The sequence below is a fragment of the Taeniopygia guttata genome, chromosome 3 (genome assembly GCF_048771995.1).
Source record: "Taeniopygia guttata chromosome 3, bTaeGut7.mat, whole genome shotgun sequence".
Taxonomy (NCBI): Eukaryota; Metazoa; Chordata; class Aves; order Passeriformes; family Estrildidae; genus Taeniopygia; species Taeniopygia guttata.
In genome coordinates, this window is record NC_133027.1 from 71,904,820 (window position 1) to 71,920,672 (window position 15,853).

General features: G+C 41.2%; 1 long non-coding RNA gene across 1 annotated transcript in view; it reads left to right on the forward strand.

Annotated features, from left to right (window-relative positions):
- The first annotated feature begins 290 nt into the window (after window positions 1–290).
- LOC115494380 (uncharacterized) overlaps window positions 291–15,853 on the forward strand; it is a 40,824-nt gene continuing 25,261 nt past the window's right edge. Inside the window, exons 1-4 of the long non-coding RNA XR_003959385.4 lie at window positions 291–1,141; window positions 2,180–2,369; window positions 2,758–2,979; window positions 5,443–5,550. This is a non-coding gene — a long non-coding RNA (uncharacterized lncRNA). The remainder of the gene's footprint in view (window positions 1,142–2,179; window positions 2,370–2,757; window positions 2,980–5,442; window positions 5,551–15,853) is intronic.

Genomic DNA, 15,853 nt, shown 5'->3' on the forward strand with positions numbered 1-15,853 from the left:
ACAGAAATTAGCCTTGTGCTTTGCTTATGTTGTTACCGCCTCTGACAGTGCAAGGGCCTCAGGCTCACTAAGCCTCACGCTGACTGATCCTTTGTTCCACACACAGCAGAAGTCGGCAGTGCAAAAAATTAGATGTCCTCTTCTCCATGCCATGGGGTCAGGATTACTCCTCTCTGGAAGACATGCATTTGGCCCCTCAAAGACCAAAGATTCTAGTAATGTTACTTCTGCAGCTCCCTGAGCAAGCATTCAAAAATTTAATAGATCTCACCATTGCTATATTTTCACTGATGTCTCCCCTGCATTCTTTGCATGCCAAGAGCTTACTTGTTTTTCTATGCCTGTGTTTTAGCACAATCATTTGACAATAACTGTTTATAATGGGCATTGTGAGAGATGTGAAGCTCTGAAAACCCTAGCAGCAGAAAGAATGCAATAGCAGTTTCCTCTACCCAGGCCAAAGCTTCAATTGCCATAAAACAGCATGGTTTCACTGCCAAGCATAAAGTTTGCATTCATTTACATCAGCAAGAATACCTCCCTAAGAATTGCAGTCCCCTGCATAACAAGGTTAAATTTTTCCCACTTCTTGTTTCTGAAACCATGCTGAATTTTAAGCTTTCTTAAATCCACTCTAGTAATTCTCATTCCTTTGAGTCAGAATTATTGACAACCAAATTTATCTATAACGAACAAGAAGCAAGCTTGAAGAAAGGTTTTCTATTTTGGTTTTTTGGGGTTTTTTTGTGTGTCCTTTTAGTGTCCTTCTTCAGTCCTAACTCCCTCCCTCCCTTACCTGAAATCCTTCATGCCAATGCCCCTGAAAACAACCTGGAAAACAGAGTATGTTAATTTGATTTTGGTATTTTTCTTTCCTGAGCCTTATTAGATAGCACTATATGCATCATCATAATTATGGTAAGATGCTGTCAGCATCCCTGCCTGGTTTCACAGATTGCTCTGACTGCTTTCCAAGCATCCCTAAGAATAGCTCAGGACAGTGATGTATGATGGTGAGTAGAGAGCTGTCATTATAATGGCTCCTCTCTTCCCATGGACCTCTATCAGGAATCACAAACGTTATACTGGAGAATCTCCTTTAAAAGTCTGGGGTGGAAGAGGTGGGCAAGAAGCAGCTGAGGTGCGTACACTGTGCTCCTTATATCCTCTGACTCTGAGCAGCACTGAACACAGATATCATCTAAAGCCAGTTATCAATGCACTGTTTGTTCATTCTGAGCAGGCAGATTATTTCTAATTGTTAATCTGTATTGTAGTACTACCCAAAAATCAAAGCAGAGGGCACTTGCCAGAGTAATGACCTTGTAAAGAAATTGTGAAGAGTTAAAAAATGTGTATTTCATACAATATTTTTTGTCTTGCACTTCTTACAGAGATAGATGCAGCAATAAGTGCTGCATGGCTAAGAACAAAACATACATATGTGCACATTCTTAAAGGTCATCTGTCAACAAACTCAAGTTTTAGAGTCACAGACAGTTCTTGGAAAGTGTGCAAAAGCTTGCTTGTTGTTCCCTTTGTTTGACTTTTATGCCTATTAGCAGGAACACAGATAATTAACTGCAGACTAGCTGTTCTACTGCTGAAATTTGCAAACCTGTCACATTGACATAATGAAGATAATGCCTTTGGGGGCAAAAAAATTATAGATTTTTTTCCCCACAAACATCTTTTGCGAAAGCAAGAAGACAGAGGCCATCACTCTACTAATGTTTTTAAGCCTTTACTGATCTGTCCAAAACTTGTCTTTAGGTCATCAGGCAGAAGAATTCATGCCTTTAGGAAAACAGGTTGAAGAATTCATGATGGAGGTCTGAGAACTTTTTTTTTTTTCCTTCTTTTTCCTTTCATTTTCCCTGTCAGAAAGGTATCCAGTCAGTGTCCCAATGCTTTGCTGGGTGGAGCAGAATGACAAGAACAGACTGGGACTAGCACACATGGAGGACTGCCTTTGTGGTCCATCTGATGGGGCTGTCCCTGATGGGACAACCCCATCTGATGGGGTAAACACAGTGTCCATGGAGGGTTATTTCTTGAACAGATATAGGGGAAGGCTACTGAATGATATCTTGTCCTAGGTGAGGACGGTCTGGGCTCTGTTCCCAGTTCTGCCATGCTGTCCTCTGACACATATTTTCCTGTGTATTATTTTCCTCAGAAAGAGTGAATGAGAAAAGTTCAGCTGAGCCTCAGGGCTGGATGGGCGTGGTGCCTCCAGCGCTCAGCCCCACTGGCCACCGTGGCGCAGCAGGAAGACCCCAGAGCAGCAGAGAAAATACAAAAGAAGTGAATGTCCTCTCTGCAGCAGTGGGTGACTCTGCAGAAGGCTGAGCTTTCCTTAGTAACTGGTGTGTATCTTCTGGTTTTGTTTCATCCTAAAGGACCCCAGCCTATGTACTTGAAGGCTTCCCTGTCACAGAGGTGGCGAGCCTATGGGAGACCCAAGATCAAAGGCAGGAGCACGGAGCTGCACTGGCCTGTACAGAGCAGCCCTGGCTATAATTTCTTTTCTTGAAATCTGGCTCTGGGCAAGTTTTACTCGACCAAACACGATGCTTTGATTCCAAGAGAGTCTTGTCCTTGCAGAGGAAATGAATGTTGTTAATTGCTACATCTCTGAATCTGCCAGAATTGAGCTGGGACTCCCATGAAACAGCACACAGGGAAGATGGGGATGGCTGCCTCTGCTAACTAAAACCATGTCTGTAATGCTGTGTGACCCCTGTGTCATTCCAGCCCCTGCCACTTGGGAGCCTGTGGAAGGGGCTCAGGAAGGCTGGGATGCCTATGGAGGTTCCTGCACACTGCCTCCAGTCAGGCGCAGAGGCACAGCCTGTCACGAGTTTTGGGAGGCTCCTAGCCCACACATTCTGCAATAAGGAGGGCCCATCTCCACCTGGTGCCTGGAGGCAGTCACAGTCTGCTGTTTCTCTGGAACAAAACCTGCAATTTTCCCCAGTAAGTGCTCCCAGTTGTAGCAACAATTCCTAAGTCACATCATGTTTTACTAGCTTTGCATGCCTTTTATACCAAGTCGCTATCAAAGGCATGCGTGTGTCTTGATTCAAAGTTATTCAAGATGTGGAGCCTCCTGATTTTATCAATGAAAAGGGTTTCATTCACCTGCAAAACTTTTTTTTTAAAAAAACACATTTCTTAAAATTCATGTAGAAAGGTACAGAGATGCTGAGATATGCTGATACCTAGTGCTTGGTTTAAATGATTGCAGCTTTAAAAATTCTGAACTCCACTGTCTTCAAAACTAGCGTTTTCTCTCTATGAAGTCTACAATCAAGCTTAAAACATCTGGCCCCAGCCACAGCCAGTTTATATCCCCACAATTTTTGGTTGTAACCCATGTGAGGGTAGACTGCTCCCTCCTCTGCCCCAGATGGGCAGGGCTCAAGGGCAGCCTGGGCTGGTTTGGTTTAAGGTCTCTAAACTGAATTGCATTAAAAAGGAAAAGCTCTCTCCCAAAATAGCTTTTCTGATGAAATTGTGTTTGCCTGAAAAGTGCAAGAAGGGACAGAGAGAGCCCATAGGCCTCCACTAATGCTACCAGAGTCCAAGCCCACGTCCTCCACATGCAGATGTCATTAGGGAACACTGGACTGTGGCTTCAAGAAGGCATTGCTGAAAGGAGCATGAGGAAATGTAGCTGACTCAGCCAGTGCCTTCCTGGGCTGCCCAGGGCAGCAGCTGCCCGGGATCAGGGCTGCCATGTGTGGAAGGATGCCCTCTGTGAGGGGCCACCCATGGTGGGTGGCACGGCTGGGCTGTGACTTCAAGGAGGCTGCAGCAATGCAGCTCAGTCCAGCTTAGCCATTGATGTGGCTCTTGGCACCACATCTGAGGAGACTGCTGCACGGCAATTATTCCACCTCAGGCATTTTGCACTTGAAACAGCCAAAATTTCAGCTGGTGTTGAACTAAATATATCTTGGTTGTATGCAACTGTAGGCCCTCTCTGGCATCCATTTACCCCAGAGCAGGAGTGGTAAAGCACCCAGAGAGAAATACTACTTGGAGTCTAGGAGCATGCAGTGATGAACTTTCATCCTGAGAACATCCTTTATCTAGCTTCTCTAAGGTACGCCTGTAGATCTGATAGAAGAATATACGCCTAAGAAATAAAGCCAAGTGAATAGAAGTGAAGTATCAGCTTCATTCCATACTGTATGACTGGAGACCCATGTGCAAAAATGTACTTTTGACAGAATCCTTTTTTCCTCTCTGTCCTATTTCTACTTTGGGAAACTTCATATGTCCTGTCCAAGCTTATGGTATTTTTAAGAGATAAGCACATCATTTTATCTAGTCTGTAGTAAAGGGTATTGAAGGGAGAACATTCAATAATTTTAACTCAATCTCACTAAAACTAATCAATTTTATTCTTGATGATAACAATGTATTTAATATCCTACACAATGAGGCATTTTGTATATGATCAGCAGAAGCTAATAGAAAACAGAAGCTTATGCCTGGGGCTGTAACTGTGTAAAAGTCTTTCTCCCATCCAGCTCCTCAATCACACACTGAAATTTTGCCCCAATCTTTACCCTGAAATTTCCAGGATTTTTATTTTTCTATGGACACACACTACTCTGGGCACCAGGTGTCAGTGGTTTTGGGGTGCCAAGGAGCCCAAGGTGTTTGGCTCCCAAGGTGTTAGGAAAAAAACCAAAGACCCTGGTCTTGCAGCCCCCTCCTTTTGCTGTTTGGGTACACAGAGAGCCTTCAGAGAAAAGGTGGGTGGGCTCATTCCCTGATCCTTGGGCTTGACCTTTGCAAAAACACTTGTGGGCTGATAGAAAATGCCAATCCTTAGATCAGAGGAAGGTCATGTACCAATGTAGAGCAACCCATTTCTATGGCACACAGCAAATGCATGGACCCAGCCTGATCTGGTCGTTCTTGGTGCCCTGGAGTACACAAGACACCAGCTGAGGTGTTGGATTGTACAGATCCATATGGTAAAAAGATGACTTTGAATGGAGCACATTAAATTATCAAAGAGGAAGTGGAAAGAGTAAAAGCTGGGAAATCTGAAATTATTCCACTCTAATAAATGTGCAATTGGGGTACTGCATAGAAGAAATACCATTCTTGCTTTTGCCATGCAGCTGTTCTCCAAAGGCTTCCAAATCAGCAAGTTTGTGCCCTTTCATCCCTTACACAGTCCTAAAAATAAGTGGAATTATCAGTCATTCAAATAACCAGTGTCAAATGCACAGAACAGCATTTCTATTGCCTTTTTTGATTGAGTTCTTCTCCATACCCTGAGTAGCTCTGCACCCCATCCAATATGGACTCAAATTCTCAGATGCCTTTCATTTTTCAGATTTCAGGGAAAGGATGTAAGTCTCTGAAGTCTCATAGGTCTCTAAAAGACTTATGTTATCCCTTATGCTATCCCTCTAGGACAAAACAGTGGTCTATGATCTGTTCCTCCAGCCCAGTGGAACTTGCCAGAAGAGAAAACCCACTCTTGTGCAACATGGACTTCTCAGGAGTTAGCCCAAACTAGTGGTAAGAAGCTTCCCTGAAAAATTATGACACTCCCAACTCTCATTCCTTGCTGTGGTTACAGGCAAGGCACTTTCTTTGCTGTTTGTTTCATTCATATCAATGCAAGGCGAAGTGTGTGTGTATGTATATACATACATATATATATATATATATATGTATACATATAAAAGTACATTTACATATAGAAGTATGCACACACATACATGTACATAAATATATATACATCAATGCATACACAGAGTTAAGTAATCTCAAAAGCAAACACTGTGCTGTGCACACATCTTCCTATGTGGAGAGGATGAGAGAGCAAGCACACAACAGCTGTTGATTGTACTGCTTAATGAACCACCCTGAAACATTACACTGCTTAGTGTGGTGCAACCAGCACAGAATAAACTGCAATCAAAGAAGCAGGACTGGGTGCTGAGGTGGAAGAGAAGAGGAAACTGGGGAGAAAGACAGCTGCAGGGGGTCTGGGTGTTGGCTGGGGAGAAAAACAGGTGTGCAAAATAGTATATCACAGCAGCTGGAGTGGGGCTTGGGAGTGCTTAAGGACAGTAGGTAGGTTGAGTCGGAAAATAAGGCAGTAGGGAAGTGGGATGCAGTATCCAAGAGATAAGGTGAAGGTGGAATATTTTGAAGAGGTGATATGAAATAGATAATTTAGTCAAAAAGAGTTTATGTGTAAAGAAGGTAAGGTGGAGGAAGGGAAGTTTTGCATTTACTGTGAAATTTATGTCAGATCATATTTTAAACTGTCTCCTTTGCATCACCAACCTGCAATCTCATAGCAGCATTGCCCAAATCTCTCAGAGACTGAGATGGGGTCTCTACTGTAGGTAAGAAACATCCTGTGTGACTGCACTGAGAGGAGACCACCAGAAACTCAAAAAAAGCCTGCCACTCTTCACCACCACTTGCTCTGTACTCTTGCTCCAGGCTCAGTCATGAAACGCAAGAATGTTTCCTGCAAACTATTTTAGACAGAAGCAAAGGAATTGCTGGTTATAAATGGAACAGCATGTCTTTTTTCATCTGTGCATTCACAGTGCTGGTAACAAGCAAGAGCTGAAGATGTAGTTATTGAAACAGATGAATAGATATCATTTGAGTTCTGCACATGAATATGGAGGAGGAATTAAATCATGGGCATTGTGTGATATTTTAACCCAAAACTACAAGTTATGCAGAACATTTTCTTACAAATCTGTGCTCAAAGTGGTTCCTAAACTACCATTAATCAGACTATTTGGATTTCTGCTTCAAGAAAGCCAAAATAACAACATAGACTTAAAAAAATCAGATCAAAATGACCTTCTTAATGTTGTTTTCAGTCACACCATGGCCTGCTGCATAATGTGAATTTCATTTCAATAGCAGTCTGTTTTGCTATCCATCACTGAGCATGATGGAGTTACTTCCTAAAAGAAATCCTGGTCATTTTATAAACATCACACACAGTAATCAACTATCTCCTGTAAGAATTAACTGTTATAGGCAGCAACCTACTTTTATTTCCAATCAACATGATTTGTAGGCATGTACACCAAAGTAAGTAGGGAATTTTTATTTCCAGCTTCACACATGGCTAGACAAGTGACAATGTCCCACAAAGGCAATATACAGAGAGACTACAGACTAATCAGGCGAGGTCCTGAGATGGCACTGTTGGAGTGATAAGACACACTCAGCGTGACTTGCTGTGTGTGACATTAGTTACATCAAAAGGCAGAGTGAGAGAAAAACTGTCTACAGAAAAATGATGCCCTTGCATTCCATACTGCTGCACTCACACTCCCTCATGTTCAGATGAAACTCAATGGCAAACTAACAAACAATTTCATTTATCACTGCTAGTCCTGCAAACCGAAATAGGGATATGTAACCCAGAGGCCCAGGGATTTTTATCACTGACTTTATTAGAAACAGAATTTCCCCAAAGCTTTCTGGAAATGTAGACATTTGGCAAAGCAGAGAGTTTGTATCCAAGTCTCAAAGTCAACCTTCTGTGACCCCCTCACCTGATGCAGAAACCCGTGCCCTGCATCTCAGGGCTGGCAATAGGCTACACCAAGCAGAACATTTGGAACGTTTGCACCTGGTCGGTGCCGCTGTTTGTTATCGCCCTGGGATCTGGGGGATCCCCTGAAAACACAAGCCTCGCATCTCAGGAACTGATCACACAAATGTGCTTGAAATTCAAGGTGGACAAGCTAATGGCAGCACTGTGGTAGCAGGGGAGGGAGATTAGAGGTCAGCCCATAGCAGAGGTGGGGCTCACACTGCAGAGCCTGCCTGCAGGCTGCCTCTCTCCCTGCAGAGGAGCTGTGGTCCACTGAGACACAGCCGAGCTCACTGGTGCAGTGCATCCCCAGGCATTTTCTGAGTGTAGCTGTAATTCAAACTGATGGGATTTTTGAAAACTGTTTTACCACCTCATCTATCTAGGCCTGATTTGATTCCATCAACGAAGTGGCTGTTTTCTCTTTTTTTTTTTTTTTTTTTGCCCCCTAACATTAGTGCAAACTCTGTAAGTTGCAGGTGTCAGGAAATCTTTAAATAATGTTGTGATGGGATGGGAAGGAAAATATATAGTTCCTCAACTCCTACATATTTAACAACAATAAAAAGATACCACAAGGCAGAGGAGATAATACTGATTTACTGCAACCCTATTTGCATGTATACATGAATATACACTTTTATTTGGACTTTATGATTTATTCATTATATACATAAAGAGATAATGAACAACACATCTGCATGCTATGAAGCCAGGTTTCATTGAGGCTTGTAATTTACAAAATAGAGACAAAATCCCTGAGGATGAACCTTCTGCTCTCTTTCCAGTGTACTGTATTTGGGATGTCAGGAGTCTTTAAAGTTAGTATTTTATTTAAAATAAATATGCAGACATCATGAGAGCAAGCATAATATCACAAAGAGAGACAGGCAGACTATATCTTCAATTTAAGACAACACATTTTTTAGCATGAATTATGCATTTATTTTGTTTTTTCCTGTTACTGGGAAAATTAGACAAAACAGGAATTCACTCATTAAAAGTGACTGAAGCTGTAGTTTTGCGAATGTCTCTGCATGACAATGACTTAGCACAGTGGAAAAAACCCAGCAGTTCAACAGCTCAAAACCTTCTTATAAAAGGTAGTGATGATATATAGCTGTTGGACATGGTAATTTTCTCAACAATGTTTATTTGTATTTTTTTAAAGTCATTTTTAATGCAAACAAAATATTATGGGTTTTTCATCAAGCAAAAACTGGAAAGCCTGAAAAAAACCCCAACCAACAAAGACAAAAAAACCTTCCCCCTGAAGTATTTGCTTTCTAAAATGCGAAATTGCAAAAACCACTTGCCTTCATTTATTTTTAGTAAAACTTAAAATATCAAACTCAGGTGTAGAAGCAATACTCCCAGAGAAATACAAGCCATTCTAGTATAACCCAGGTGTGTGAAAATTTTTTCCCATCTCATGAAAATTTAAAACTTTACAGAGATTTCAGCACAATTTTGAACTCTCATGAATATAACAGCTGATTGCCTAAGACATTCACCTCTGATAGGTTATTAACTGTGAGGCCTATACCAGTGGGTGCTAAAATTTCCATGAACTCTGAGTGTGATGCAGAAGGTGCAGCACTCAAAAACATGCTTTCTCAGGTGTTAACATCCACTAAATGCAAAATCAGCAAAAGCTCCCATGATTACAATGAATCTGTTTATCTTATACCCTTTCACTGTAGTTTGATAGATAAAAATCATGCATTCCCTGCTAAATTTTGTATTTTAGCCACAGAGTCTACATCAAAAAGTTGTAAATGTGCAGCATATTTTGCATATTTATGTGGCAATATGAACATAGTTCCTGAAACCTTGTAGTGCTCACAGTTAAAGCAGGCTGTGCTTCATCTTTTGTGGAAGGGTGGAGCAAATGACCTCCAGAGAACGCTTCCAACCTCAGCCATTCTGTTTCCAGTGTATTTATGCAAAATAAGCTCCCAGTGTATAAAACTTAGTCCCATGCCAGCTGCAGTCTGTTAAAAGGGGAGCAAATAAAGCCACTGGAGTGCAGAAAATGTATCTGTTATGCTAGCAGGTCTGCATCAGCCCCTGTGATTTCATTGTGGCCCTGGATACTCAGAAGAGAAAATGTGAGTGCAATCAGTTTAGGGGAATCATTAGAAACTTTGAAATATATATTATTATTTGTATATGCAGAAATAGTTCTTCAGATTTGCTTAGGACTGAAAAAGACCCACTTCACTGGAAAGAATTCATTCTGTGTCTGTCTTGGCTGGTGATGTGATCTCACTAGCAGGTCAGATTCAGCATGTCACACAATGCTGCAGGTGGCTGAGAAATCTGAAAATCTTCAGGAAAGCCTTTGCCTGTCCAGACATAAATGGACGGGGACCACAGAAGAATTTGGGACACCAAGGCTACCACAGCTGCCTCTGTCTGTTTTTCTCTAAAAACTTTCCTTCAGCTTCCCTGTGCCCAGGACCTTTCACAGTTTTGGCTGTCTGAACTGGCTCCACTTGTTATCTATATTGTTTTTTTTGTATAAGGCTCTTTAACCATCAACAGTTTCTGCTTTCAGAAGAATCTATCAACCCCAAAAAAACGTGTTCAGACAACGAAGGAGAGCACAGGCTCTTGTACAGTGTTTCTTTTAATCTCTGGCCCCTCCTGCTCCTTCAGGGACAGCAATCCCATAGATTGCAGGGGGGAAGATAAAAAAATACTCTAAAACATCTTGAGCCTCTCATCTGCTTTCTCGCCTTGCAACCTTTTCCTTTTCCAATGCCATGGTAATTTTCATGCAAGGGGATGGGGTGAAGGAACAGATGCTGCTCCTATTTCCTCCCTGTTATCATCCCACTCCCAGCAATGCTCCCTGTAATCGTTCCATTGTACAGCTGCCTTTCCTATAAAGCTGAACAATGAATAATGGATGCAAAAACTAAGTGGCATTTCAGGTTCATTAGTATGCATATTGTTATAAATTCATTTCAGTAGGTGCTGTGAAGCCACTCTCCTCTCTTTTGTATTTTGAGGTGTCACTGCTTCGGGCTCTGCTAATGTTCATTTTGTATTCATTCATTTGTGTCTGTAGTTTTACCTGGATTGTAGGCTATTGTTCTTATTTGCAAAGCTTGGGTTTAATTTCCTGTAGGAAGCTTTTCTTTTGTCTCTAGGGCTCACTCTCCTATTACCATCCACCTTGAGAGTACTAAAGCACTGTCCTGCTGGTAAAATATAATTTGTTTTCCAGTGTTCTAATGAAAATATTACTACTTATGTCCAAAAAAAAAAAAAAAAAAAAAAAAAAGAGAAAAGAAAATAAAATGTCAAGATTTTCTTATTTTAGCTGTTGGTATCCAGGGCTTCCCTTCTGTTCATTCCTATTCCTGAATGTTAAATAGCTCACAAGCCCCAAGCCACAGACCTGCAAATCCTTGTTACCTTTGACCCATGTCCAGCTGCCAGCAGAGGCTTTGCTGGTAATGCCAGGCTCCTGAAAAGAATTTCTGTCAGCCATGCAGAAAGCAACTCATGTATCAGCATTTTCTTGTAAAGTCGAACAGAAGCTACTTCCTGTTCCATTTCAGACCCCCGGCCATTTGCAATTATTCCCTTTATTTATATGACATACATATTTTATTCATTCTCATTAGGCTCTTCAATAGCAACCCATTATCTTTCAACAGATTCATAGCAGATAGAACATTCATATTATTGGCCCTGTTTTTGTTTCTGTTTTTGTTTCTGTTTTATGATATTCTCCCTCACACATTCAGATTCATTCTTCCTAACAGCAGCATATCATCAGGCCTTGCCTTCAGCTATTGTTAACAGTGAACTGATAAAATGCAGTAGGATGCTACAGAAAGTAGAGCTGATCCCAAGCCTTTTTTCCTCTCTGCCCTGTCTGTGTTGGACCAATAGTGGTGCAGAGCTATCAGCTCAAGAAAGTACAAAATGAACTCCAACTACAAAGGAAGAAAGAGACAATAGTGAGCTATAGCTGTGCTCTCCCAGGACATTTTGCACAAAGGAACAATCGCCCTCAGCAGTCACACTGAAACGGAATTTGCAGTGGATAATATTCTGCACATGCACAGCGCATATAAAGTAATACAGTAGCTGCTGATAGCAGTTACTCTGTACAAGAAGCGCATCTCTTACTGAAACTGTATCTCATCTTTGATAGTGTATGCAAAGCCTTCTTAACATTACAAGTAGCACTGAGTGTTAAGGACAAACTATTCAGACCAGGCTGACAAAGACAGGTGTTGAAGCCTGAGTACTGAAAGGAATTGTCCTATATTCAATGCCAGGAACCAGTAGCCACATGTTGAAAACACTGGTATAAATGACTCTCTGAAGATGAAAAGCAGAGCCTGTGGCAAAGAAAAGCACAAGTCCTCTCTGCCTGGATCATCATCACCTTTGTTCTCCTCTTTTCTTCCCACAGCAGTAAAAAACTTCAGCTCTCCAGCTCTTTAGTCATATTAAGCTGAAGATGAAAAGTGATTTAGTATCACTAGTAAGTCTACAAAACCAGGAGTGTCAGACCCTTAAGTTGCTTTATTGGGAAACTTATCATCTCACCCATATCCAGGATGCCTGTTTTAGCTGTGGAGGCAGCATACGTGCTCCCACTGCAGCCCTTTGCTCCGAGAGCTGAGACACTTGTCCCTGGGCAGAGCATCAGGATGGCAGATCTGAGAGGTACAGGAGTGTGACGTGTAGACACACCACATGAGGAGAAAGGGATCAGTCATAAGAAGATCATTTCCATTTCTATTATGGTAAATTGAACACATCTCTGAAGTCTGAAATATGGAAAACTTAAGTCTTAAATCTTACTAAATATTCTCACTATGCAGTTCCACTACAGAGACTATCATGACCACAGGGACAGGTATCTTCATAAGTATCACAGTGTCCCACATTGTGTGTGTGTGTGTGTTTATATTTGAACGTATTCAAATACACTGAAATTCATGCATCTACACTGCAGCATTGTTGATATATAAATATATACTTGTATCTCCCTCTCTATAAGCACATTAGTCTCCCCACATGTATGTAAAAACAAGCCCAAAATCATATGTATGTGATACCCTATAATTTAAGTGTATTTAATATAGCCTTTTTTAAACAGGTTTGCTCTTATTTATGTAATTATCCTCTCACATTTGTACACAAGGCAGTGTATCCAGGGCCTTTTTGTTGGCCAGGGCACTGTACTCAGTGTACTTTTTTTTGGCTAGGGACATTGCTGAGGACACTTGCTGTTAGCCTGTTCCCTTTTAACTTCTCTGAGCATATTTTACTGCATAGTTCTTTGGGAACATAACTGTGTGCAATAGGCAATAATAAATTCTCATATAAACTACATGACCTCTGTTGAAGTAAGTGGTGTGTGGACTGATTAAAATCAGAACTAGGTTTGTCCATTTTTGTCCAACTACACCAGCATTTGGGCACCCCAGAACCTCAGCAGAGGCAAAACTGAATACCTGAGAACAGAATTTGTCCCAAATGCTAGGATGGTCACATCTCAAATCATATTTAGCATGTCTAGTAGACTACAAACTCACAAATACCTGACCTGATGGTACTTATTGCTGTTTTATCTGTGGCTTAGTGCTGTAGCACCCACACAATTCCCTTTCATCCCACTTGTTTTATATCATTCCACCATACCAGTGGGGGTCTGGAGCTGAAGGCTTACAGGAAATATTCTTTACCTGCACCTAATGAGCAAAAAGTGCATATTTTCCTGCTAGACTTGCCTGAAGTCTGTGTTACAGCTTCAGACTGCCAAGGTGAGGGTCCTGCTGTGCATACACCTGATGCAAAGAGAGCTGTGAGTCAAAGCAGATCCTAAAAGAGAGGACAAAAATCCAGCTTCCTGTAGATGCAGAAAGAAGGTGCATCTCACTAAAGTTCCAGCATGATTCTCTGTCTGCCAAGAAAGAACTACTGCAGACACAACTGAAATCCTTGCAGGAGAGGAAGCTTGACAGCTCATTTTTTTTGTCCTGCTCTCAAAATGGCAGTGCCTGCAAATGAGCAGTGTGCTTGTGCTAAGGGCCAGCGGGACTGGGCTCTTTCCCATCCTTTCCCACTCCTTCCCACCCAACCCCTTGCACACTGTCTTCCCAGTGGGCCCAGCAGGGATGAAGTGCCTGGACACACTTGTGCCCCTGAGCTGTCACTTTTCTGCCCGTGAAAGGCATTAGGAGAGCTTCCCTGGTCTCACAGAAGTGCTGTGGGGATGAGTAAGCTTCAGATTGCATGTACTCAGATATTACTGCAATACAGGCAGCACACTCAGCTTTCAGAAATACAGCTCCAGTTTATAAAGCTGGAAATGCACGTAGTTGTTAATGTGTTCCCTTTTTTTCTCTCTTGGCAACTTGTTCTTTGTTCTTGTAGTCTACTTGATTCTAGGGATTTTTTATTTCACTGCAAGATTTGACTTTTTAATACGTAACCTGGCACTGAGCACTTGCTGCAATTAAAGCACTGGTATTTGGCTCCTGTGAGGTCTATTCTATTATGAAGTTTTATCCATTGATTGTAGGCTAATGAACCCATCAATTCATCACAGCACTTCTATTACCCTACTGCTGCTGTGGGAGGTTGTACTGCTGAGCTTGGGTAAGAGCACTGACTCTCTTGCTACTGCCCCAGCTGTTGTTAAGGATGTAAAAGAAGTTAAGTAATCAGAATTTTGATACAGTTCAACTTTGTGGCCCTTCTGTGGCATGTCAGTTCCACCTATAGCAGGACTTTCTCATTTAAAGCAAATCAGTTTCAGCAGTACTTCTAATTCAGAAAGAGTGGCTCTAGAGTGGGATGGAAAAGGAGAAGAGCTCTGATATTTTTCTGGGGAACACTGAGGCGGCATAAGAAATAGTCATTTTTTTCATTAATAGAAATTGTCTGGTATGGGTTATTAGCAAAATGTAGATGAACTGAAAGTAATTAGGAACAGCAAGAAATAGTTTCAGCAACAAACACAACAGAAGCAATATGTTTTCCTCTCTCTGTGTCAGATACTGGTAATGCTTTTCTTTAAAGCCTAGTGTCAGATTATATGTGGCAGATTTATTTATCATTCCACAGATAGTTATCTGGCTTTTTTTAGATTGTCTGGCATTACATTGATTCAGCACAAATATGTAATTGGCAAGAAAATAAACCCAGGACCACAGGAGGAATTGCCTTTAAGGTATCACTTTTAAGTTGGAGAGTCAAGAACCAAATAGGATATTTCTGACAGTCTTGATACCTTTATTGAGAAAACATTTTGGTATTGAGTTCAGAGGGTGAACAGTAAGAAAGGAACATGCTGAAAAATAAAAGAAATTAGATCAATCTCTGTAATTGTGTCAGAGAAATCACATCTACATAAGCATGTGAACAGAAGGTCTACAAACACAAAACAGAGGAATGGAGAAGTCTGAAAAAACAAGATGCCAATAAAGAAACATGGCTAACAGATAGGAATGAGTACAACCTTTTCAAATTGTAGTTCTTTCTAAAAGCAGTTAAAATTCCTATTAGTAGCACATCAACTGAGGAAAAAAAGAAAAATAAAAGAATTGTTTAAATTTAGGCAACACAAGTCTGTGGAAAACAAGGTTTGTAAAATTCCAAAAAGCCAAACCCCTTTCCATCCAGCACAATCCTTATCTGAATTTAGCCACCAACTCGTTCAGTTGTTTTTTAAGTCAGCTGTTACAATACACATAGTCCTCTCCTTATCCAAGCATCTCAGTTCTAGGATCAGATTGTTTTTCTGAAGCACGTAATTTGGGTAATTTGATGCCACAGTACAGACAAGGGATTTGGGCAGAGTGGGCATTTTAATGCCATGTCCTCCTACACATGTCCTTGCATAGGCTCTTCTGGATATGGGAGACAGAACATCCAGAGCAGGCAGAAATTCCAACACTCAGCTAGTAAACAATGATGTTACAAGTCTTATTAATTAATGTTTGCAAAATGTTCTGAGATTCCCCAGATAGAACATGTTACAGAAGTGAAAAGTATTACAAGTAATTTTTAGTGATGTATTAATAACACCAAAGGTAGGAATGCAGCCTTGTTATAACTAAAGGCTTGTGACAGGTTGCTCTTTCAGCAGGTTTGCTAACAGGAGGAACAGACTGCAAAACAAGTACAAAACTCCACTCCAAGATGTGGTGCTTCAGGAAGGCAGAAAAGCTTATCCACATCAGCAGTTTTTGTTGCTGAAAA